Source organism: Triturus cristatus, chromosome 7 (genome assembly GCF_964204655.1).
Source record: "Triturus cristatus chromosome 7, aTriCri1.1, whole genome shotgun sequence".
Lineage (NCBI taxonomy): Eukaryota > Metazoa > Chordata > Amphibia > Caudata > Salamandridae > Triturus > Triturus cristatus.
In genome coordinates this window covers 1,185,804,589-1,185,831,273 of record NC_140590.1, presented here as the reverse complement: position 1 = coordinate 1,185,831,273, position 26,685 = coordinate 1,185,804,589, and the positions used below count along the sequence as shown (strand labels likewise).

At 49.2% G+C, this 26,685-nt stretch overlaps 1 long non-coding RNA gene across 1 annotated transcript in view; it reads left to right on the top strand.

The window, feature by feature from the left end:
- Window positions 1–19,345, top strand: part of LOC146811416 (uncharacterized) — a 232,224-nt gene extending 212,879 nt beyond the window's left edge. The window contains exon 4 of the long non-coding RNA XR_014966735.1: window positions 18,774–19,345. This is a non-coding gene — a long non-coding RNA (uncharacterized LOC146811416). The remainder of the gene's footprint in view (window positions 1–18,773) is intronic.
- The last annotated feature ends 7,340 nt before the right edge of the window (window positions 19,346–26,685 follow it).

Sequence of the window (26,685 nt, the reverse complement as noted above, 5' to 3'; positions counted from 1 at the left end):
AGGCACTCATGTCGGGTCCTTGCCGGCGGATTCGTCCTCGGCGCCGGCTGCGTGCATCGACTCCGGTTCCGGAGTCGATACGACGCTGACGGGACACGGCCTGGAGGGCCATCCCAGTCGTCCGTTCAGCCCACCCGTCAAGTCACCGCATAGCCCTGCGCGGCTTCCTGCCCTGACGTCGGATGTGGTGTCGGCCTCGACGCCCTGTCGTTTTTCCTCCCCGCATATTGCGGTGGCATTGCCGTCGGATGGCGCCCAGGCTGAGTCCCCTTTGGAGGTCGTCGACGCTGACTCAGCGTCGGTCGACACCTACGCCTCCTCTTTTGCAAGAGGTTGACGTTCCTCTGGACTCCCTGGGTCCGAGGTTGTTTCGGGGCCCCTTGGTGCAGGTACCTAGTGTTGCGTGGCTTTCAGATCAGCCTCCGGCTCCTCCACTTTAACCCGTTCACTAGACCGTAAGTCTCCAATTATCTTCTACTGACGGTTTATTGTCGCCTCCCAGAATGGCGACTGAGGCTAGTGCAGCCTATGCACAGGCTATTCACAGGGCGGCAGTATTTCTTTGATTTTGGCCCCCTGTAGTTTCCCAGTCTTCTGATCCTTTACTGGATCTTCTCCACGTGGAGCCTATTGAGGTGGAGCCTTTGCTGCCCCTTGGGGGATCTTTATTTGACATCCTGCTTGGCGCATGGCCCATCTCTGCCTACCCTGTTGATAGGGCCATTGCTCGCTGACACCATCCGGCCCCAGATGATCCACTCTGCCTGTCCCTTCACCCTAGAGCTCAGGGTCTGGTTGTTCAGGCGGCTTTTGACTTGCAGCCTTCCTTGGCTTTGCGGTTGTTACCTCCCACCAGAGAGTCTAGGTGGTTGGACACATGTGGTCGCCAGCTTTTTGCCTGTGCCAGTGCGGGCATCCGTGCATTAAACACATCTTGCGTGTTCGCAAGCGCTTCCTTTGCCCTTTGGGACTTAGTCAAGATCCTTCTTCCTTCTCTCCCAGAAGTGCCCCGGGCAGAATTACATCGCCTACTTCTTGATGGCAGAGTGTTAGACCTGTCAGCCCTTTGGGTGGTCCCTCCTCATCATTATTTATTTTGTCCCCCTTTTGCCTCAAACCCTGTTAGTATTTTTCCTTTTTGGGAACCACCAGACTTTTTAGTATTGATGCAGATTCAGGGAGCCATTTTATCTACCCCTGGAACTTCTGTCTGAGGGCCTGGAGCACAAAATGGTGGCCACCTGCGACATCATCAGAACCTACTAGAACCTTCTGCAACATTCTGGAACCCTGTGACAGTTGGAGGCGGTTTAGAATGTTGGGAAGCTAAGTCAGAGAGTTGGCAGTTGGAGCTGGCAGTTGGCACCTGACTGGTGAAGAGAGAGGAGCAGAAACCTGAAGGAGGAAGGAGTGAGGCAGCAGGGGTGGAAACTTGTGCCTGGAGTGGGGTCCATAAACCCACCCTTGATACTAGTCCCTACTGACTGAGCCCAGCCTGGAGCCCTGTGTGGGAAGAAGCAAGAAAAACCATCTTAAGGACCTGGACAGCAGGAACAGGCCTTAGAATCAAAGAACAGCAAGATCCTGACCTGGTTACTGGTTTCCCTGGAGTCAGACCTCGAGAAGCCTGAGACCTGGAGCCCGAGGTGGAGAAGCGGCGCTGACTGGAAAGCAGACGTCGTACCCGGAGCCGCCAGAGATCGAGAGAGGGCGCCGACGGAGGTCGTAGAGAGTACCAGAGGTCGAGGAGGAAGTCACCCGAGGTCGAGTGAGCGGCGTCGTCGGAGGAGTGAAGTCCGCCCTCCGGAGTCGCCGGGGACCGAGGTGAAGCGTGCCGGAGGTCGGGAGTGGAGATCGCACTCCGGAGCCGCCGGAACCTGAAGACAATCGTGCCGGAGGTCGGGAGTGGAGGTCGCACTCCGGAGTCGCCGGAAACCTGAGGAGAGGAGCACCGGAGGTCGGGAGTGGAGATCGCACTCCGGAGCCGCCGGAAGTAGACATCGAGCCAAGACTGCCCGACGTCATCGAACCGGAGGTAGAGATCGAGCCGAGGCCGCCGACATCGAACCGGAACCGCCTACCGGCGTCGTCAAGAACTGACATTGCGCCGAGGCCGCCGACATCGAACCGGAACCGCCTCACGGCGTCGACACGACTCCAGCGGCGTCGGAGCTTCAGAAAAAGGGCAGTAAGTGGAATAGAGGGCGCCTAAGGCCCTGTGGAGCCCTAAGAGACTACCCTAGGGGCTAGAGAGGTGCTGGAACCAGCTTGATTGTGCCAGGGGTGAGCTAAGACTAATACAGAGGGGTTGTGTAGAGTGGGAGAGCCAGATCTCTAGAATCCCCCCTTGATCTACCTCAGTTTAGGCCTCAGCCTTGTCCAAGCCAGGGAGTAGACACCCTCAAGCCATCCACCTAACCACAAGCTGTGACTGGGCCAAATCAGCCCATAGAAATCTAAATGTGATCTGATTCTATAAGTGTCACTGTCAGCTTTTAATTATTTATTGAGAGCACTGTACTTATTGTATTTAACATATTTATTGCTTCACTGTATTTATTGTTCCACAGTATTTATTGTCGCACAATATTTATTGGCTTGCAGTATTTATTGCCTCAAAATATTTAATTGCCTGTTATGTAATGCATTTATATTTATGCCTTAATTATTTATGATCTCCCTTATTTATTGAATCATTAAGACAGTATTTATTTGACCTGCACTTTTTAAGAACAAGCCTTTTGTACTGTGATTGCATTAATATTTATTTAATCAGCAACTAAGAGAAAAAGAAGATAGAGATTTTCATAATTTTTACGGTGTAGAGTCGTTTTTGGAACGGATGCACGCATGGTTATTGTATGGGTATGACGTATGCTTAGCACGGTGCCTGATTCCTGACCACTCGAGCCAAGCTACCACAGTGTGTCCGGAAGAACACATGACCACCCTTCCGGTGTGGGAGTGTGTTTTTCTAACACAGAGGAATGGCACAATTTGAACTTCGATCTTCCCTTGATGCAACTGACTCTGTGGGTAGGGCTCTTGTTCGGTCTGTGGCTTTGTGCCGCCATGTTTGGCTGCGCAACAGTCATTTCCCAGACAATGTTTGGGATGCTCTTAAAAAGGTCCACACCATTGGATGGCAGATCTGACAGCCACGCAGATTCAGCGGTCTCCCGCCTCGTGCCGCAAAAGTTATGGTAGTCCAGACATGACTTTCTGCCTTATAGTATCTTTTTCTTCTGCATAGGCGATGTTGGTTTGATTTTCAAAGATGTCCTGGGTTCTTTGCATAGTACCCGGATAGTGTAGGCGGCTGTTCTGCCATCTCAGTATTTGTTCAGTACAGCCGGACGGCTGTTTCTGTCTTCCTTTCAGTCCTCTGAATGTGTACTTTGCCCAAGAGGACTCACCCCACATAGGGTAAGAGTCAACCCCTGCGAGGGATTTGCAGGCTATTGGGTCGCTGCCTTGGACTCCATAGGAGCGTGCTTTCTCACAGACATTCTTCTGTGGGTCAAGCTGTCCTCTTTTTCTGCTGTTCTGCGATCCCAATGTTAGCATTGCTCTATTGCACTTTTGGTGCAGTTGGCTCCAGATGTCGGTAGTACTTCTAAGCCTCGGTATGGGTTCCTTACCGTACGGCTTCTGCCTCGCCTGCCTTCATGGGGGCGTTTTCAGCGTCGCAGTGATCCTCTTGTCCATGATGGCTGCTCTTCTTTTGCCGGTCACTGTCCCTAGGTGCCCTTGTTCTGTTCAGTTCAGGTGCAGTTCACGACGGACACCCTATCCTTGTTTTGCGCCAGGATAAAGCCACTGTGTGGCATGCTTATTAGTGTTGGTGCAACCTGAAAATGCACCCTGGTATTATTGCTAACATAGGGCGTTTAAGGGTTGGGTAATCAGCACCACAGAAGCGGAAGAAACGACGCAGAGGGGAGGGGAGAAACATTTCTCGTACTTGAGCCCTTACTGGGCTTGTGTTTGAAGGTGGCGGCTTTGCCATGTACATCTCTGCTGTACGTTGCCTTGTGCCCTCGTTTTCTGGGCACTTTCCCCAACAGGGGTTTTTCCACAATCCCTTCTGCCTTCCGCACAGGTGTTTTCCACACTTGTGCTTTGGGGTCCTACTGTAACACTCTCAAGGGGAGTGTTCTCTTCAGGATACTCGCTTCTTGGGTCCCTGGACCATTAGTTTGGTCCTGAATGTTTCCGACTATCGTGTCTAGCTCCGTCTCCTCATCCGTCTTGCGGGGGACCGTTGCTCCTCCCGGGCGAAGGGCTGTTGTCGCTTACGGATCTGGACATTGTCCTGTCCAATTCTGCTTCCTCATGACTGTTGGTACTTTTTGCGTGCCCTAGTCTTTATTGTTTACGCTTCATTTTTTAGCGTATTTCTTTTTACTCTACATCTGCTCTGTGCTGTTACACGATATCTAACAACGTCTCAATGTGGGGTTCATTGGAAGGACAAGTTATTTCAAAGCGAACCGTATCATAGAGTACTTATTAGAGGAATGAATCCATACAGGGAAGACACGGGGAGACCAAGGATGAAGGGAAAAATATATTTTAAGAATGTTCAACACATGATGGACATATTACGTCATATGTACATATCATATCAGTAAGAAGCACTGCGTGACAATTAGTGGCAATGTAACCAACAGAATACTGTGCACAAGTGCTCGTGGAGTTTGTGACGGCGCAAGTGACACAAAGTGGTATGTACAGCGGTGAAGAAGGCGCAACAGAAAAAACAATGGTACATTAAATATGCCGGAGTTAGGGCATTTACACAATTAATGTTGGAACTTTCAAGGAACAATAGAGCAAATGCCCATGTAAAAAGGCGCCACAAGTAACGCTGTTGAAGTCGACGGCGTTTCGGCCTGTAATACTCTAGGCCATCATCAGGACTGGTTACACATACTTGGGGCGGTGCTAAGGTGAAAGGAGAAACATATCTCAGGAAAGAACTCAATTTAAATTGGACCAAAAAGGAAGAAAGGGAAAGCCGTGCAGCGGAGTGGTGACCACGGGCGGCGGAAGGCGACCAAGCGCGAAGGACTCCTAAGAGGCCAAGGGTGAGGGGGTAGCATAAGGGAGAGACAGAGAGATAACTTAAGAAGTGCCAGAAGGAGTGGCCTCTGTGCATGGATTAAGCGACGAAACCGAGTGACTCAAGCAAGCACAAAGGACGATAGACGAATAAAATCGTGAAGTGCCCTAGGGATTGGTATCTGTGCATGGTCGTAATGATACACTATTCCATATGAGAGAGTGACTCGTGATGTGCCCTAAGGATAGGCATCCGTGCATGGTCGTAACGACGAATCCGAGTGACTCAGGTAAGCGACTGAACACAACCCCTAACGATCCGGTGAGGTGAAGGGCGCAGAAGGACGACGAGGGAAACTGCCTGCAATTGGGCTCCCAGCCGGCCCGGGTCACTTTTCCACTCAAAGTACACGTGAGCCCTGTGATGAAACGGTAGAAAAACAGGCTTACTTGCAAGAAACTGGAGGACAATATCATCCAGCGGGGCACGGCCTCAAGAGAATTAGGGAGGTCCGTGAAAGCCTAGATTGGGTGGGGGAGAGGAGAGAATAAGAAAAAAACAGGTCTGGGAGGGGACTGGAGAAGGGGTAGGGGCAGCACTTACTTGATGGAGGGCGGGAGACACAGTCAATAGGAATGCTGGAAAAGGAAAGAAGGGGTTACAATCGTGGCCTGAAAAAAACAACAAGGGAGGAGGGCCAAAGTAGGGAGAGTACGTACATTGAAGGGCGAGTGAATCACCGGACGGGAGTCCGTGGCGTGTTGGTGGCCGGCGTGAGTCAGGCGGTGAATGATATGCGAGGAGCCCGGAGGGGAGGTATAGAAGCGAGGCTTCCGGGTCACGTGAGAGGTGGACGAATCACAGGGGGGGTGAGAGCGACTAGAGCGTGTGCATTTGAAAGCGGAAACGTAATTAGTGAGGTGAAAGCGTGGAGTAGGTAGCTATGGCAACTAATGCATCAACTGAAAGTAAGCAGTGAATCACGGAAGCGGTACGGCGCGTGCATCGCACAAACAAGGGAGAAATGGAGAGAAGGAAGGGGTGGGGGGAAAGAAGGAGACTGAAATGCCAAATGGTCAGCACCATAAGGAGAAATGAATGGTACAGCAGTAGGAGAAAAAGGAGCATCATATGTCCAATGTCATGAATACAATGTCATAAACGGTAAATAAAAGCGTGTCATTTGTACAATAGAAAGTAAAAAACGCTACATTTCAAATTACAGATCGTAGGGAAAATCACTAGTAGCAGGACAGGGGATGAAAACGGAGGGGTGGGGGAAAGGGAAGAAAAGGGGGGGGGGGAAGGGGAAGGAGAGGATAGTTAGAGAGGGATAGAGACAGCGGGGGTGGTTAACAATGGCAACAGATACGACGGGCTCTGTAAGCGAGGATGTGGGCTCAGCGCCACCTTTCTTCATATCCTTTGGGAGTGCCGCGAGGTGGCGGACTACTGGCGCCGGGTCCACACGGTTATGGGACAGGTCACTGGGGTTGTGCTGCTGCCGGAGGTGCGTCGCTGTGTCCTGAATGTGTGGGAGCCCAATGATTACAGCGCGGCTCAGACTCGGTGGGCGGCCCTAGGGAACATGATTGCCAAGAGGGACATAGCGCAACTTTGGGGCGCTCAACGGCCGCCCACCGTGTCAGTATGGAAGGAGAATATGGACTGGTGTATGTTTAGGGAGAAGACAGTGTATGTGGTCCGTGGCAAGCCGGGGGCATGGGGTAGAATTTGGGGGCAATGGAACGCGTACCGCGGAGGCATCTGTACGCCCCCCCTGGTAGACACTGATATCGCCATGTCCCCCTGACCCTTGATGACTCCTGGCGCCTTCTGGAATAACTACATATGGACGTTCATCTCCCTTGACCCCCTCCCCCCCCCGTCCCCGGCCTCCCGGTACTCCTCTCTTTAGCGGATTGCTCAATTGTCCTGACTGGAGTTTCCCGGGGGGAGCCTGACCCGCACTGGTTTCCCTCACACCTCGCCTATTGTTTTTATTGTTTTTCTTTTTGTTTTTGTGATTGTTGGACTTACGCTTCCTGTTCCTTGTGAACTATCTGGAGCCACTGCGGGGCAGTGCCCTGGGAACTGATTGTTGCCTTGATATGTGTAGATTTCCTTCTGTACCTAGCGGCCGGCCCGGGTGGTTGTAGGCCCGTACTTGTAACCGAATTATTGTTCAATAAAATTTTTTTTCAAAAAAAAAAAAAAAAAATGGCAACAGATAAACATATTTCATGTAACTATAGAGAAAGACATGTTATATGTGCAAACAGAATGGAGCCAAAATCGACAAGGGTACATTTGTAAATTGTGATACAGAGGCAGAATTGATGTAGCAAGACGGGGGATGGGAAGGGAAGGGAGAGAAGAGGGAAAGGGGCGGGGGCGGGTAGGGCAGGGGGGAAAAAAGGGGGGGGGGAAGGGGGGATGAAAGGAAGGGGAAGAGCAATAGTTGGTCGCCAACCAAGATGGCAAAGCTGGATAAACGTATCAGCTAGACAGAGTAGGCAGTAGGCATCAGAAAGACACAATTATGCAGGGGTAGAATTCCATTCGTCAAGAGAATTCAAGCCCTGTTCAATGGTGTTAAAGCGAGCAATCCAACGGCATTCACACCTATTCAGAAGTCTTTGAATGTCTCCGCCTCTTATTGGAATGGACGGTTTGTCAAATACTAGCCAGGTAAACTCGGCTTCGTTGTGATTGTTTTCTTTGAAATGGGAAACCAAAGGGGCTGTAAGGATCCCACATCTAATGCGGCTACGATGCTGCAGGATGCGGTCCTTGACCATCTGGGTAGTTTGTCCGATGTAGAGTTTATTACAGGGACACTTTATCAGGTAGATCACATTTTGAGACCTGCAGTTGGTAAAGGAGTTCAGGTCAAATTTCATCCCGTTATGCTCAAAAGTTTTTGTTAGTTGTAGAGGAGCATGCTGCGCATCTTTGCCACCGGTTCGGGGCCACTACAGATGCCAATTTTCATGAGTTTTGAATTGACTCTGATATGGCTGGTGTTGGTGTCCAGGTGATTGCATGTACCAGGTGGTCAGCTATGTTTTTACCTCTGCGGTAAGAGAATAGAGGGGGTTCATTGAAGATGGTAAGTGGAGTTAGAATGTTCCAGTTTGATTTGATGATCTTGGCTAGTTTGTTGCTGGAGGGTGAGAAGGTAGACACAAATGGGATCCGGCTGTTAGATCTCTTCTCTTTGGGGGTAAGCAAAGTGTCACGATGGTTATACCATGCTCCTTTACGTGCCCTGGTTACCAGTTTTTTGGGGTAGCCACGGGCCACAAGTTTGGCGGTTAGTACTTCAGCCTCCTTGAAGAAATCTCTGCGCCATTTGCAGTTGGGACGAATCCGCAAAAATTGTCCAAATGGGAGACCGTCGCGGAGACCGCGCGGGTGGTGGCTAGAATAGAGCAGTAAGGTATTGCGCTCTGTGGGTTTCCTGTACAATGAGGTTCCAATTTTACCGTCTTCAACTCGTAGAGTGAGGTCCAGGAATGGGAGGTTATCTTCTTTCGGGTCCACTGTAAATTTTAGATGTTGGCAATTATGTAGCCAGTCAGTGAACTGGGAGAGAGAAGTCTTGCCACCTGACCAGAGGAGCAGGATGTCGTCTATATAGCGACGCCAAAAGATGATGTTATTTCTGAAGGGGTTAGGGTCAGTGGGGATCAATGTGCTCTCGAGGTGATGTACGTACAAGATGGCAAAATTTGGAGCGAAACATGCGCCCATGGAGACTCCTTTGATCTGTAAATAGTAGGTGTCTTTATACAGAAAGTAGTTATTTTCCAGAGCAATTTCCAAGAGGGCCATCACGAAATCGGTGGGTATTCTTGAGGGGGAAGGTCGAGTGTTGAGGATATTTCTTATGACTTCGAGACCTTCTCTGTGAGGTATATTGGTGTAGAGGGATTCAATATCCATACCCACCATCAGGTTGGTACCAGGTACGAAAGGAGTATCTTCAATAAGGTTAATTAAATCCATGCTGTCTCGCACAAAAGTATCAGTCTTGGGTACGAATTCTTTGAGGATGCTGTCTATGTATTTGCCAATGGGCTCCAGAATAGAACCACATCCGGATACTATAGGCCTACCAGGGGGATTCTGTTGGTTCTTATGTATCTTTGGTAAGACATAGAGTACTGGAGTGCGTGCCTCTTAGGAGTCCTTCACGCTTGGTCGCCTTCCGCCGCCCGTGGTCACCACTCCGCTGCACGGCTTTACCTTTCTTCCTTTTTGGTCCAATTTAAATTGAGTTCTTTCCTGAGATATGTTTCTCCTTTCACCTTAGCACTGCCCCAAGTATGTGTAACCAGTCCTGATGATGGCCTAGAGTATTACAGGCCGAAACGCCGTCGACTTCAACAGCGTTACTTGTGGCGCCTTTTTACCATGGGCATTTGCTCTATTGTTCCTTGAAAGTTCCAACATTAATTGTGTAAATGCCCTAACTCCGGCATATTTAATGTACCATTGTTTTTTCTGTTGCGCCTTCTTCACCGCTGTACATACCACTTTATGTGTCACTTGCGCTGTCACCGCTGTACATACCACTTTATGTGTCACTTGCGCCGTCACAAACTCCACGAGCACTTGTGCACAGTATTCTGTTGGTTACATTGCCACTAATTGTCACGCAGTGCTTCTTACTGATATGATATGTACATATGACGTAATATGTCCATCATGTGTTGAACATTCTTAAAATATATTTTTCCCTTCATCCTTGGTCTCCCCGTGTCTTCCCTGTATGGATTCATTCCTCTAATAAGTACTCTATGATACGGTTCGCTTTGAAATAACTTGTCCTTCCAATGAACCCCACATTGAGACATTGTTGTTAGATATCATGTACCGCCCCAGTCTCACTGTGGTTTATGGGCTACCTCCTGTGGTCTGATACACTCTGTGCTGTTACACAGCAAAATCGTGCTGGCAACGTTCCTTCATGCGGTGTCCGTGGTCATTGACCCGGTCTGCTCGTCCTACGAGCTCTTATGTGGGTGTCCAGCTTGCCTGGTACCCCTTTTTGCTGGTTGCCTTCTTGCTATTGCGTCTCTCGCATCTGGGCTGCTCACGCAACCCTACAGGAGGGTTCTTGCTAGACTTTGTGAGGTTCTAGCATCCACACAGTCACGTGGAAGACTGGAAGATACATAAGGAGTAGTTTCTTACCTGTTACTCCAGTTCTGTAGTAGGGGGTATCTCTGTTATGGTCATAATCTATGAATAGTCCCGCCCATGTGCGGGGACCCCGGAGCAATCAAAATATCTCTTAAGGTGTCCTGCATTTGCAAACCTGCAATGACACTTAAGAGACAGACAAAATAATACAGCCTAATACAGTATGGCTGCACTGGCCAGCACTTCATCTGAAGTGAACACAAAAGCCTAAATAAAGTTTAAATGGCATTTTTATTCACATCTGACATGTTCCTTTATTGTATCACACTCCCTTCACCAAAATCCCTTTAAACAATAGAGAGGAAGGGGTGGACAGACAAGCCCTATAGGCTGTTATTATGTGTCTGCTAAAAGGATACCGTGCCTTTAAGGAACTCTCCCAGAGACCCCCGGTATCCCAGGATGCACAGCCAAAGCAAGTTACTTTCAGTTCTTTTTGAAGGTGTATAACAACAGGCCTGATACTGTCAGGTTACTCCACCGGGGAAGAGGGAGGGTCGATTATGACTATAACAGAGATACCCCTACTACAGAACTGGAGTTACAGGTAAGAAACTACTCCTTCTGTAGTAGGGGATCTCTGTGTATAGTCATAATCTATGAATAGAATGGCAAGCCCATCCCAACCAACAAACAGCGGTGGAGTAAAAACCGAACACCAACAAATTACTGTGCAAACAAATTCCTCAGCGAAGCCTGTCCAACCTGCGCATCTGCCCTAGCATCAGAGTCCAGGCAGTAATGCTTTGTAAACGTATGGACCGACTTCCAAGTGGCAGCCTTACAAATGTCAGCAATTGGAACATTCCTAAGCAAAGCAGTAGTAGCTGCTTTGCCCCTAGTCGAATGCGCTGTAGGCTTACCCCCCAATGTCTTATTAGCTTTCTGATAACAGAGCTGAATACAGGACACAATCCATCTGGAGATGGACTGTTTCGAGGTAGCTAGACCAGTTCTTACTGAACCATAATTTACAAACAGTTGATCCGACCTGCGGATGTCTTTTGTCTTATCTAGATAGAATTTCAACACTCTACGCACATCTAGCGAATGCAGAGACCTCTCCGCCGGAGAGGAGGGATGCTGAAAAAATGTAGGCAAAGTTATCATTTGATTTACATGGAAATCAGATATCACTTTAGGCAAAAACTTAGGATGAGTACGCATTACCACTTTAGAAGCATGGAATACAGTATACGACTCTTGGCAACACAGAGCCTGAATCTCACTTACTCTCCTGGCCGATGTAATGGCCACAAGGAAGGCAGCCTTCCAGGACAAATGCTGCAGAGAAGCCTTATGAATAGGCTCAAAAGGCTCCCTCATTAATCTGGACAACACCACGTTCAATTCCCATGGTGGAGAAGGTCGTCTAACAGGGGGAAACACCTTACGCAAACCCTCCAAAAAATCTTTAATCACAGGGATTTGAAAAAATGAGGTTTGGGAAGGGCCCTTTCTATACGCAGTCAAAGCTGCGAGATGAACTTTAATAGACTGAAAATTAAGCCCAGATTGAGCTAACTGCAGCAGATAAGGCAAAATAACATCTTCTTTACAGGATGTAGGGTCAATGTCCTTTGCCGTGCACCATAAGCAGAATCTCTTTCACTTATAGGCGTAAGAAGTCCTCGTAGACTGTCTCTTCGCCTCTTTCAAGATCTCCATACAGTCCTGAGGTAGGTTCAAGTGTCATACTGCACTTGCTCAGGAGCCATGCTGCCAAACTCAAGGACGAGAGATTGGGGTGAACCATCTGTCCTCCGAATTTCGTGAGAAGGTCCGGCCGACACGGCAGGCGCCGGTGTGGCAGAACAGACCGGTGAAGGTTGGTGAACCACCATTGCCTCGGCCACTCCGGAGCAATCGGGATCATCCTGGCTCTGGATTGCGACAGCTTGATCAGCACCGCCGGAATCCGGGGAATGGGTGGAAAGGCGTAGAGAAAGCTATTGGACCAGCTGATCCATAGGGCATTCCCCAGCGTCCCTGGTTGGTAGTACTTGGACGCGAAGTCGCGGCATTTGCTGGTTTCTGCCGTAGCGAACAGATCGATATCCGGAGTGCCCCACTCTGCGAAGACGTCTCTGAGCACGTCGTCGTTTAGCACCCACTCGTGATTTTCTTGAACGAGCCGGCTGAGCGCATCGACTTGGGCATTCTGCACTCCCGGCAGATGGGTTGCCGTGATCGTTAGATTCCTGGCCACCAGCCAATTCCAGATCGTCTGTGCCTCCCGAGACAGCGTGCCTGAACGGGAGCCCCCCTGCTTGTTGAGGTAATACATGGTAGTAGTATTGTCCGTCTGAACTAGCAGGGAGTTCGTCTTGAAGGAGGGATGGAACGCCTTCAGGGCCAAGTGTACCGCTCTAAGTTCCAAAAAGTTGATGTGGCAAGTCATCTCCGTCTGTGACCATATCCCCTGAATCTGAAGAGGGCCCGAATGCGCTCCCCAGCCCTGGAGAGAAGCATCGGTCACTATGGTCTGGACCGGAATATCCTTGTGAAAGGGAGTCCCCTTGCAGACATTCTCTGAGGAGCACCACCATTTCAGAGACTGTAGAGCGTGTTGGGACAGATGAATCCTGTCCTCCCAACGCCCCCGCCTCTGGTCCCGTTGATCCTCCAGACATTCCTGCAGAGGCCTCATATGCAGACGTGCATTGGGGGTGAGAAAGATGCAGGAAGCCATCGACCCCAGTAAAGAGGACACCGTCCTCACTGTAGGAGAGTGGGCTGAGAGGAGGTGCCGGGCCTTCCCACGGATCGATAAGCGTCTCTCCTCCGAAGGACACACGCTTGCATTCAAGGTATTGACTGAGGCCCCCCAAGTACTGGAGACACTGCACAGGGATCGGCACTGACTTCGACATGTTGATGTGCAGTCCCAGGCGATGAAGCAAGGCAGCTGTCCTGTTGAAGTGACACTGGGCTTCCCGGTACGTGGAAGCTTTGATCAGCCAATCGTCCAGGTATGGATACACAAACACTCTGTTCTTCCGCAAGTGTGCTGCCACCACTGCCATGCACTTGGAGAACGTCCGTGGTGCAGACTTCAGACCAAACGGGAGTACTGTATACTGGTAATGGTTGTTGCCTACCAGAAACCTCAGGAACCTGCGATGCTTTGGTGCGATCGGCACATGAAAGTAGGCGTCTTGCAGATCTATGGCGCACAGCCAGTCCCCTTGATGCAGCTGAGGGTAAATCTGATGCAGGGACAACATACAGAACTTTTCTCTGCGGATCCACTTGTTTGCTTGACGCAGATCTAGAATAGGCCTGAACTCGTTCTTGTCCTTTTTTCTGACGAGAAAGAACCTGGAGTAGAGACCTTTTCCTTTTTGCCTCAAAGGAACAGTTTCTATCGCCTTCTTCTTTAACAGAACGTCCGCCTCCCACTGGAGCTCTCGCACCATGTAGGGAGAGCGCACTGGTGGAATCTGTGGAGGCGGGCTGGTGAAACGAAGACTGTATCCATTGCAAACAATTTTCAGCACCCACTTGTCCTGAGTTATTGTCCTCCACTCTGCCAGGTAGTATTGAATACTTCCCCCCACCGGAGCGGGTAACGAATGAGGAGGAAGTGACCTTTCAGGGCTTCGACCCGGCCGGGCCTTTGGTCCCCGACGAGGATTGATGCTGGCCTCTGCCCCTCTGGCGCTTTTGAAAGGACTGCCTCGGGAACTGTTGTTGTTGACCAGACTGACGCCCCTGGCCGCGTTGCTTAGAATAACGCCTGCCATAGGAACGGAATGACCTCTTCTGTTCCTTGGGTTTTTCCAACCCCACGGCCTTCAGGGTTTCTGCCTCGGCCTTCATGCGGGCCATCTCGTCATCCGCATGAGACCCGAACAACGTCGTGCCAGAGAAAGGCAGGTTAGCAATCTTTTGCTGCGCTTCAGGTTTTAGAGAGATAAGCCTCAGCCAGGAATGCCTCCTCATGTGTACTCCATGACAGTACCCATGGGCCGCCAGCAACGATACATCCCCTGCCGCACTGATGATCTGGTTGGAGACCATCATGCCCTCATTCAACACCTCCTGGAAGTCCTCCCGTTTATCCCTAGGCAGGGAGGCAGCAAACTGTTGCAGGGAGTCCCAAAGCGATCGGTCATAGCGACCCAGCAGAGCGGAGGCGCTAGCAGCCTTCATAGTCGTGGCCGACGTAGAGCACATTCTCCTCCCCAAGGAGTCCATCTTGCGACTCTCCTTGTCCGGAGGAGCCGTGGAAGAGGGCGTCGTGGAGTGTTGTTTCTGAGCCGCAACCACAATGACAGAGTCCGGGGGAGGGTCCACCCTGAGGAACGCCGGGTCCGAATCATGGGCCCTGTACTTTTTCTGCAGCCTTGAGGGAGCAGACTTCACCACAGCAGGCGTCAAGAAGACCTCCCTGGCTGGTTCCTCCAAACCTGGAACCAAAGGAAGGAGGGGGCGGGACAGGTGAGCCTTGTGCAATGTCTCAAATATCACAGAGGTAGTGGGAACCTGGATTGCCACTGAGATTCCCAATTTCGTCGCCGCCCCCCTCATCAGTACATCCTGGAAAGTGGCAATATCATCCACCGGCGAGATTCTAGTAGGCGGTGTTTCCGACAACGAGGGGGAAAGACGTCCATTGCCAGAAGAGTCCGTATACCTCGTGCCTCTGGAACGAGATCTATATCTCCGTCGTCCATGCCTTGTGTGAGTGGACGACCTGTGTCTGCTCCGTGACCTCCGGCGAGATGGAGAGCGTGATCTCAGTCTGCGTGGGGCCTTAGGAATCACCGGTAGCCGAGGAGACGGCGGGAGCTGTGGCACCGGCGGTGGCGTAGGTCGAGGAGGCGGAGGAGGCGTAGGAGGCTTCTGAGGCAGCGGCTGAGGGAGAGGCTGCGGAGCTCCATCACTCCTTGCAGGAGAACCCGGACCAGCACTGTCCGGACTCCCGTCCACCCTTCACTTCTTGGCGGGCCTATCCCGTGCTGAAGTAAACGAGGGGGAGCGCCGTCATCTCCTAGATCCACGACTGGAGATCGTAATCACCAAAGACGTGTTACCAGATGTCACCGACGTCGAACTGATCGTCGACCTCGTACGGCGTCTCCTCGCCGTACGGCGTCCTCTCAACGTCGAACGGCGGCCCCTCGACGTCGAACGGCGGGTCGACGGAGAGCATGTCGACGGCGATCTCCTGTGCCTCGACGGCGATCTCCTGTGCCTCGACTGCATTCGCCGGCGTCACTCCATGAGTCGACGGCGAAGGAGACGAGCGGGGTCGCCTCGACGGCGAGCTGCGCTGTCTGTGGGGCTCGGTACGACGTCGATGGTGTGTCGACGGCGACTGTGGAATCCCGACGGCGACCTAGTCCTAGGTCTCACCGGCCCCTCTCTCGACGTCGAACGCCGAAATCCAGAGCCCTGGATCGACGGCGAACACACCGGTGCTTTACCTCTCGACGTCGTCGCCTTCGACATCGAACGCGACCTACCAGCCGGTAGGTGTCGTTTCTGCTCCTTTTTCTGCCCGGAGGTCACTCCAGTGGCTGAAGCATGGGCAGAGGAAGGGGAATGGGAACCCCCATGCCCCGAAGTCCTACCTGTCCTCTGCTTCTCCTGTCCCTGGAGGCGAATCTTCTCTCTGTCCCTCAGGGTCCTCTTGGAGAAGGTCTTGCAGATGTCACATGTAGCAGGGACATTTGAAGACGATAAGCAGAGGATACAGACATCATGTGGGTCCGTCTTGGCCATTTTCCTCCCACACTCAGGGCATTTATCAAATAAAGCCATGCTAAGAGTGGGTCAAACTGCACCAAATTGCAGGATAGTAGAGAAAGGCTCTAGACGTCGAATGAACAAACTTTTCTATCAAAAAAACCAATTTTTAACCAAATAACCACCCAAAAGGGTAGAGCTCAAGCTCCAGGGTCCTGCTAGCAGGAGCCGGAAAAAAGAACTGAAAGTAACTTGCTTTGGCTGTGCATCCTGGGATACCGGGGGTCTCTGGAGAGTTCCTTAAAGGCACGGTATCCTTTTAGCAGACACATAATGACAGCCTATAGGGCTTGTCTGTCCACCCCTTCCTCTCTATTGTTTAAAGGGATTTTGGTGAAGGGAGTGTGATACAATAAAGTAAAATGTCAGATGTTAATAAAAAAGACATTTCAACTTTATTTTGGCTTTTGTGTTCACTTCAGATGAAGTGCTGGCCAGTGCAGCCACACTGTATTAGGCTGTATTATTTTGTCTGTCTCTTAAGTGTCTTTGCAGGTTTGCAAATGCAGGACACCTTAAGAGATATTTTGATTGCTCCGGGGTCCCCGCACATGGGCGGGACTATTCATAGATTATGACTATACACAGAGATCCCCTACTACAGAAGCATACCATCATTCTTACTGTAGTCCTGTTTTGGGTGCTTCTGCTGGTTGCCGTCAGCCCTTTCACATGTCTTGTAACAGAAGACACGCCAGTACAGAGTCACTCCTGCCAATGCTGCCCCTCGTATTTGGCTGGTACAGGGTTCTACAGTGCTTTTTTCTACTGTTGTGCATACTGGACTGGTATACATTGTCTCTGTCATACCAGTTGTCATCTCTCTGGATTTTACTTGCTTACAGCACGCCGGATCCCGCAGATAAATCAGACCCTGGGTTTAGTTCCACTTCTTTGCAAAGTCATGAACTTTCCTTTTCACACAGACAGCTCTAGCATAGGTTTTCTTTCTCTCACCCGGTATACATACGGGGTTTTCATGCTGTTCTTTGAAGGCTTATGGTGCCTTTGCCTCGCAATGTTCCGAGCTTCGTGGTCTGGTCTGGCTGCGCTGGCTTGCGGTCCCCACCGTGGTTCATCACCTAGTTGACGGCTACGTTCCGATGGCAACTTGATGGGGTTCAGTTGCAGACACGCCTCCACTATCGATATGGCTTTGGTATCTATTCTAAGATAAGGAATCTGCAGCTAGACTGTCTCTACCAGATACATCATTACCGAAGGTAAGTAACGCGTTCATCTGATAGAAACATCTAGCCGCATATTCCTTATCTTAGAATAGATACCACAGTCTAGCTGCAGATTCCTTAATGCCCGCCCATCCTCCCCGTTCTGCGAGGACCTTTTCAGGTTGGGCTTTCTACACTCTTCTCCTTCAGGGTGGCTTGACCCTTCTGCAGGGTGACATTTTCCCTTCACTCCGACACAAAATGCTTCATTCTGTTTTCATTGCTCTCACGATTGGGCGGTATACTCGTGTGTCCTTTCCAACCCTATGCCTGGATTGTACAGTGTGGGATCTATTCATGTTTTTTCCCACCCCCGTTCTCCCCTTCTCCATTTGCCATGGGGTCTCTTACCACCCCTGCGACCCTTTAGTTGAAGTCTATTGGCTCTGCCACATTCTATAGGTCTCTTATTGGGGATACGTCTCTTTCTGGTGACGTCTTGTGGTGAATTGTCCTTGCCCCTATGTTCCGGACTTGTTGTCCTTCACGGTTATACATAATGGTTGCGGACTTTGTCGTCTGCCATGATGTTTTTTCACATCTTCATCTACCTCTGAAGGTGGCTTGGCCTTCATTTTTGTGGGGTTGCTTCTCAGAGCGGTGCCCTGCCCTTTCCTTTTAATACTTTTCAAGATACAGTGCCTGACACTGTCCTTTATGGTGCTGTTTTTCACCATTCGATTTCTTTTCCTTTTTCATCATTTTCGCACACTGTTCCCATATTCTCAGTTTTTGGTGGTGGCTCTGCATTATGGCGCGGAAAAGTTTCTCCGACAAACTGGCGTCAGCGTGCCGGGAAGGGCATATATGGCTCCGCTGACATCACGTCTGTGGACGATGTCAAGGCAGAGGTGTGCGGCGCCGCCCCCGGCGCGCAGAGGTGCTGCTGCAGAAAGTTTTCCGGATCCAGTCAGTCTAGCTGTAGATTTCTTAACTACGAATATCCACAGGCATCTCTCTACCAGATACATCGCTACTGAAGGTAAGTAACGCGTTCACCTCTAAGATTAGTCCATACCAATCCGAGGCTAGCTTAGACATCCAACATGGCGGACCCCTTTAGTCCAGTCTTAGGTATTTGAGGATGTTTATATTGTTTTGAGTTTATTGTCCCTCCAGAGGATATTGTATAATGATTGATTGGCCATTCATTGGCCTTGGGACTATGTACCTATGACGGCTGCTATTTTTATGTATTGTATGTATTTATTTCAGTCACATGAACATAAATGTGCAAAAGCAATAAAGTACTTTGATGATGGAGGGGAAGGCAAGCAGGATTGTGGAGATGGTAAAATAACTACAGAGAACACTTCTGGTCCTGGCCTGAAAGTAACAGCAGATAATCTAAAACCCCTGATGAATACATGTATAATTAAATTAGATTTTTTTGTGTGAATATATGCATAGGTATCAATCGTTACCGATCTCTGTTTTTATTCCATCTGCTAAATGAAATCACAATTGTTGCAGTAATCGCTATTTTGACTCATACATTTTTTGTCTTCTTTTAGAGCTCGCATGTGAAGTCAGATTTAAAGACATTCCGTGTTTTGTGACTGGTGCTAATACAGTTCAACCACTTGGCATTAATCCTCAACCATCAATAGAGTTTCTGCATTGATACGGTGGCGGCCAAGTCCAAATGTCTGTTTTGAGACTCAAACACCTGTGGAAATGTGCTGCGCCTCCCCCTTTGCTTTAAAATCTTCATAGGATATTCAAACATGTACTTTGGGATACTGAATTCACCTGGATTTGGACGGGCCTAGTGATCATATTTAGATGATTGGTAGAATGCATACATATATGATGAAGGAGATATAGATACGGAGGAATGACTATATTGTTGCCTAGAAAGGTGTTGAGCTTCCACAAAATCAACTGAGGACCTTGAATTTCACAAACTTCCAAAAGACTATAATAGCACGGTGAAGGTGTCTGTGCCTTTAGAATAGCAAATTTATTTCCCTTCCTAGCTCGTTTGACATAGTTTCAGGAAATATAAGGCTTTTAGTAGTGTTTTCTAATATGCCATGACAATGTTGGTTGCACTGATCAATAAAGTTTTTTCCTAAACTACCTATACCGATACATTCTGCATCGGTTGTCAACAAATAGACGTTCTTCAGATACAGTTCTTGTTTACATTTTTTTGTGTTTCTTGTGTCAGACCTTGTTTGGGTGGCCACAGGGCAAGCAAGAGCTGCGAGGCCTGCGGTCATTAACCTCTGGTGTACGGGGTACAGTCACCTATGGCTCTGCCATTGCTACAACTGACGGCAATCTCTTTAAGACTTGACTGTCAATCACAGGCTTCTCAAGGAGGTAGTGAAAGGGTGTGCAAACTGGGCCAGGTACAAACTCGTGCAAACTGGGCCAAGTACAAACTCGGACACTCATCAATTGGCCGGCAGTGCAATAACTGCTTAGGAAAAATGTGTTAGAACTCAAAGTAAATAAGTTTTACATGTGTATAAACTTAATGCTTCACAGAATTGGCTATAGAGTGACTTTACTGAGCTACTGTGCCTGGTGTCCTAGTCCTCCTCTCCCAGGTGTTCCAATCCTTCTGGGTTTGAGCTCTCTAAGGCCAGTAACAAGGGTAAGGTGCGATTTACCTTTTTGAATAGTTTGTGCACTAAGTTATCTCAAGCAGACCTGTGTAACAGCTCCCACCACAGTGGAATTGGCTTAGCCCACCACGAGTGGTCAGAAGGGACCGACTGCGTCGTGAACCCCCTAATTGCATGGCACACCCAAAAGGATTCACATAGCTCCACGGGGATACTGGGTATTACACTGCCTTCAGAAAACAGGAAAGAAGACTTGAGCGTAGACAATTGGAGAGAAGTGTGAGAGAGACACCTGAGTTTTATAAGTGTCAATCCTTGCAGATAAGAGCTTATCTGGTAGAACTATTTACTGCTTTCACGGGCCAGGTTGAGGGTCCCCACATCAACAGACATACACAGCTATTGCAGTTTCCTAATAATAGGTTAGGTAATAAGCACAATCAGCGCATAAAACTTGTGTATCAGAATAGGAGGAAGACATAAAATGATATTTCCTAATGTTCTTTTTTAGTGCGACTGCTGAAATTATTATATATTTTAATCTTGCATCCCTCTTATTGGATAATGAATTGGCTTAAGCCATACCTAGCGCCTATATTGATAATATTAGCAGCTTCATGGTTATATTGGTGTATGACTAGTAATTTCCATAACTATTTTACTCCAATTCATATCGTACCACTGAATACCTTTAAAAGCTTGCAGTTGACCTCTAGCATTTCCCCCAAGTAACCAGTCCTCTTGTCTTTCCCTCCCAAATTCATGACCGGTTTACACATTTCACCCCAAAAATACTATTCATTTGATAACTTTATTTCGGTCAAAGACCATAACAGTGCAGATAAAATAAATACATCCATAGCACATCCAATAAAATAATAAAAATAGAAACATTTCTTTAAAAGGAAGATTAAACAAGTAAGTTATCAAAGGAATTACCATATTTTAAAATGATTTAAAACTTAACCTGCGGCGCCACATACCATAAAGAAAACCTGCGGCGCCACATACCATAAAGAAAACGGGAGACAGCAAATACAATGTGCGGAGAATTATCATACTTGAGAACTCTACACGCCTGCACACAATGTCTAAAACCCAAATTTCTACATATTGGAATAAGCCAGGTTTTACGAATGTTACTGTATGCTGGACAAAAGAATAAGACATGGTTAAGATCTTCTCTGTTATAGTTACATATTGGGCAGTTTTCGTTTTCAGTTTTAGCCCATTTCGAGGTGAATGATCTAATGGGTAGAGAACCATGCCTTAATTGGACATATAGTTTCCTCGCAAGAGGGGGTTGGACCTCATCCAAAAATTTCTCCCACCCCCTTTCTAATTTAAATGTGAGGAACTCAGTAGAGAGCCTACCATGAGAAGTTGAGCTATGTAGAGCGCGTAAATTATGATGTCTCACCAAATTTAACAGCTGGGCCCTGGATATCCTCGGGCAGCTCAACTCTGGAGACCTCCATAACTGGGGCTGACCTATTTTTAAAGAGAGGGTCTTTATATGGGAAAGCCAGGGAATATTTTAGTTTTTTAACTGTTCCCAGACCTCCCGAAATTCAGCTCTGAAGGATACCAGCTCAGGTACTGACCAGAGCCTCCGCCAGTAAAGCAAGGGGCGCACATCTGCCAAATCCTCAATGGATTCAATACCCAAGTCCATTCGCAGGGGGATAAGGGGTGTACTTATCGGTAATCCCACCAAATTTCTCATAAAGGCCTGTTCGACCATCGAGAGGCTTGATACAATCTTATGACCCCAAAGTTCAGCACCATAAAGAGATGCAGTCCGGGCCTGGAGGCTGTAAATCTCTAGGGCGGGCGCAACCAGTCTAGATGTTAAAGCTCTCTGAAGCTTGCCAATACCCCCCGATATTTGCGAAAGTTTGAGGGCAGATTTAGCAGTCTGGTGGCCCCAGCCAAAGTCCTCCGTCAGCGTGATCCCAAGATATACAAAGGTTTTGACTCGTTCCAGCGGAACACCATTCAAAAGAGGGTTCGGGCGCGTGCGCCTCGGGGATTGAAGATCATAAACTTGGTTTTATCCAAATTGATCTCCAAACCCCGCGAGGCGCAGAAGCCCACAAAACCATCCAGGACACGCTGAATACCTGAGGATGTTCGGGACAACAGAGTGTCATCCGAGAACATCAACGCAGGTACACGGCCAGAAGACAACCAAGGGGCATCATTGTCCTTGACTTCGTTTAGGGTATCGACAAGGCCATTTATAAACAGGCTAAAAAGGGTAGGGGCCAAAACACACCCCTGCCGGACGCCTCAGGCAACAGGAAAGGGGTCCGAAAGGGCCCCATGTCTCCCACACCTAACCTGTGCATAGTTTCCAGCGTGCAAACGGGTCAGGATATTAAGCAGGTAGGGCGGGAGGCCCAGGTCTGCCAGTACCACCCACAATTTTTCCCTGGGGACCAGATCGAAAGCGGCCCGCAGGTCTACAAAAACAAGATGGAGGCTGCCACCCTCGACCCTTGTGGTTTTCCTAAAAAGGACCTGGAGCCGGAAGATTTGGTCCAGAGTTGAAATTCCGGATCTAAATCCAGCCTGGAGAGTGGACAGTATTTCCCATTCCTCCATCCAGGATTGAATCCTGTCCAGAATAATTCTGCCCATTAGTTTTTGTGTTGTATCTAACAAGCTAATGGGCCTATAGTTTGAGGGGGTGAGTGGGCAGCCTTTTTTGTAAATGGGGACGATCTCGGCCCCCAGCCAAGTATCCGGTGGGTCAGACCCCATGAGAATCGCATTAAATAGAATAACTAGATAAGGTGCCCATATTTTGGGCTGGGATCTAAACCGATCCCCCGGCAATTTTTCGAGGCCGGGTGCTTTGTTTGGAAGCAATCTAGCTATGGCGGTTTCTACCTCCTTCACGGTAATGCTCACTAGGAGGTCAGCGGGATGCGCACTCGATCCCAGCCCTCCGTCCGAGGCCCCCGCCAGTCGACACTCATGGCGGGGGTCTGGGGCAGGGGGCTGGGCGAGTGCCGTGATTCCCTCCCGACTAGTACCAGAGGTTGGGTTTAAACCTAGCCAGGATGGATCATCGTGCTCCAAACGTGCATATAAAGCCCCATAATGAGCCTCCCACACTGGGGGCGCGATATTTGGGGTAGTAGCTTGCCCTCCTCCCTTAGAGCCCGTACTAACAATGGCCCAAAATGACTTAGCGTCCTGAGCCAGAAGCGCATTTCTCAGCTCTTCCCACCTGCCTTCCTCCCAATCCCTCTTAGATCCCTCGATGACCTTTTCATAGAGCAAGCGAGATGATCTAATTTTTGAGTTATCCCTGGCTTTGATTGCATTAAGGAGATCCTTCTTGGCTTTCCTGCAGGTGACATTATACCAGGGGTGTGTCTTGACCCCACCCTGTCCAGGCCTGGTTTGTGGGCAGAGGACATCCCCCAACGCACTGGCCAACTGGCTATGGATCTTTACAGCATGACCATTTGGTGTCAGGTCAGCCATTGCAGCTATCCATGGTAACGCAAGCTGATATATTTCAGCCAGCTTAGACGGGGAATTCTGAAAGTGGGGCCAATTAACCCTACGACGGTTGTTCGAGACCAGGAGAGAGGTACTCTTATTAAAAATAAAGCCGGCTTCAGGATTGGTCAGCCCAAAGGTCCCTGGTTTAAGTGTTAGAACATGGGTGTTATGGTCAATATCATGTCTCGGGTACACTCTAAATTCTAAGAGCATATCCCAGTGTCTTGCTTCCATCATAATATAATCGATAGTGGACGTATGTGCTACCCTATTAAATGTAGGAAATCCCGGACGATCAGGGTCCAATCTCCCGTTACACGCCCGCAGTGACGTAGCAAGCGAGAATGATTTTATTTGAAGGACCAACCGGGTCCATGCCTTAACAGGAGGGATTTTTGGTTCCGGCATACACCAGAGCAGGTCTTCATCATCCTGCTCATCCCATTCAGGGTTAACCAAGGGCTCAAATTGGCAACTAAAGTCCCCACCAACGATTTTTATAACTGAGGAGTCAAGTGTCTGAATAAAAAGATCTAACACTTTAATCGTTTCAGACTCCAGCCCGTGACTAACTGGCCTAGAATAAGTATTTATTATAGCTATTTTTGGTGGATTTGGGGGTGTCAATAGCACACATTGGACATCAGAGGAGTTAGTTGGTATTTGAATAGCTTTGACGCCCAGATGGGTGCCTATCCAGATTGACAGGCCACCAGATGGGCGACCTCTGCCCCCGGATACTGCCAGGGTATGAAATATTGCATAGGCTGGATTAGCACTCTCCTCTAAAGCCCACGTTTCCTGAATCAGGCAGATATCATGTGTAGCCATAAAAGAGCCCCAGTCAGGATTAGGTCATTTGTTTTTTATACCAGCAACGTTCCACGAAAGGATTTTAATGGTACCATCGGCTATGTTACCAGTATCTTTTGGGATTCCTGTTGTCATGGTGGGAGAACTATCACAAATAGGAGGCTCTAGATGGACTTTCTTCTCTGTTTTGGATAAAAGTAAGACCGGTGGAGGGAGAGAATTTGGGTGTTTAAACTGGAGGGGGACAGACCACTAATATAATCGACGGCAGCGGTATCCCTAAAGTTTATAACCACACAGTTCCCTGCAATAGTTTTGGAACCCTTCCCGATCCAGTCTATACGTCTTACGGTAAGGATTTCCCCAGAAATGTAGGAGGGGAGAGGTCTATTTACATCTAGCCACTGTATACACTTGTTTTTTAGCTCAGTATGGCTTTCATTTTTTTCCTGGGTTAGAGGTGGGACCCCCGTTAGAACTACAACGTACGGTAAGGACTCTGGTGGAAGGTTAATAATTTGCAACTCCGATGGTATACCTATGGAGAGTGAATGTAAATTTGTTGGGACTGTAATGTCAGAGGGCCCCCTTTCCACTCTAAATCTTTCACGTTCTGTCTTCTCTTCGCTAGGAGTGGCCTTTGAGATTACAGAGGCCAAAACCGGGATTGCAGCTACATGGGAACCATCAGCAACTTTGGGTGTGCTTAAAGAAAGGCTAACTGTTCCCTATAGCACGAACAATGAGCTAGCTACTGAAACAAAGATACACGACTGACCCCCACTATCGGCTACAGAGGTAGTCCCAGATTGGGCAGCGCTGCCACCTGCTCCACTGAAGGCAGTGTTCCCATATGGGATCGTTGAAGACATCTTTCCCAGGCCCTTATTGTTAAGGGTAGAGACTAGTCTGTCAATCCTAGATGCCAGGGATTTAATATGTTTGCCAATAATCTGTTCTAAAAGAATCTGAAAGTCAGCTACTAAACTAGTGACCCAAAGCGGAGCTACCATGTTTGCTGGGGAAGGGCCAGTGGTGGTTAATACAGGGTCGTGCTTAAGACCTATATTTTTATATAGCTTCTTAACAGGTCTCCTTCTTACCTCGAGGACCCGGAATTTTTATTGTAGTAGTGTTTGGAGGCGGTGGGGATGAACTTAGGGGTACATTGTTCACTAAAATATCTGTAGAGGCCTGGGCACAGGGTAAGTCAGCAAAAGATGACGTAAGGAAGGAACTTGCGTCAGGCGGATTTGTAACAGATATTGAATAGTCCCCAACCTGCTCTAGCAAAGGTGCCACAGGGGTAATAGACAACCTACGCTCTGTATTTTCAATAGGGTTTACCACTACCCCAATAGTTCTTTGGAGCATCTTGTCAATAGCCGTAAGAGAAGGGAGGGGTGGTGCCGTGGCCACCTGTTGCCTCGTCACGGGGCGGGGAACTGGAGTCTTTTGGTTTTTGCCCATTATAGAGCTTGACTAAAGAGTTAATCCTGGTCTACAAATCCTTAGTTCCAAAGGCCAAGGGAGAGAAATTATAGTCAGAGATAACATTACCTTTAGACGAATGACCAGGGTCTCCAGGGTAGACAATGGCGATGTCAGGGGGGTGTCCTGACCCGGCCTCCTGTGGCCCCTGACGGGCAAGGACGGGCCCGCCCTTGGCCCGGGCTTCGCCCGCGCGCGTCCTGCGCGGCGGTGACTGTTGGCGCTTTTATAGCGCAAGCTCAGCAGCGACGGTTCCTCCCAGGGCAGAGAGGCTCTTGGAACATGTAGTCCCCAGCAGTAGCAGTCTTTCAATATTTGGCGCATCGCCAAAAATAAAATTACAGAGCATGCAAGATGGTTATATTAAGTATTAGCACCAATCTGAAAGCGACAGTTATAGATTTCTTACCTTAGAATTACCCCCAGGCATTAGACTGGATCTGGAAAGTTTTTCGTCAGCAGTATCCCTGCGCGTTAAAAGGTGGCGTCGGTCGGCTCCACGTTCGTCGTTGGTGTCGTGGTTGCTGGGATGAAGTCACGGTAGCTACTTAGACGCCGCCCTTGCGCGCGGACGTCAGTTCTGCTCTTTCTTTTTCTGCGCCAGCCAGCGAAGATCCACGCAGAGAGCGGTACCTCCAGTTACTTTTTGACTAAAACGGTGTCGGCAAAAGTCGCCAAAATGTCAGAGTCTTCGATCAGGGATGCCCAGTTTCAAGGCTTGCGGCCCTGTAGCCGGCTAATGACGGTGACGGATCCGCACTGCATGTGCCTATTTTTCCTGGAGCACGACCACGATCCCAAGTCGTGCTCCGACTGCCGGACCATGAAATCGAAGTCAATGGGGGAGTGGTCCCGAAAGCTTCTCGAGGCTCGGCAGTTGGCTCGGCAGTCGGCTCTGCGCCGTTCGAGGTCCCGGTCGAATGGGAGGTCAAGGGACTGGTCGCGGAGCCACCACCACCACCAGTCCTCTTTGAAGTCTTTGCACTACTCGGGGAGAAGTCGAAGAGCGACAATGCTTCTTTGACTT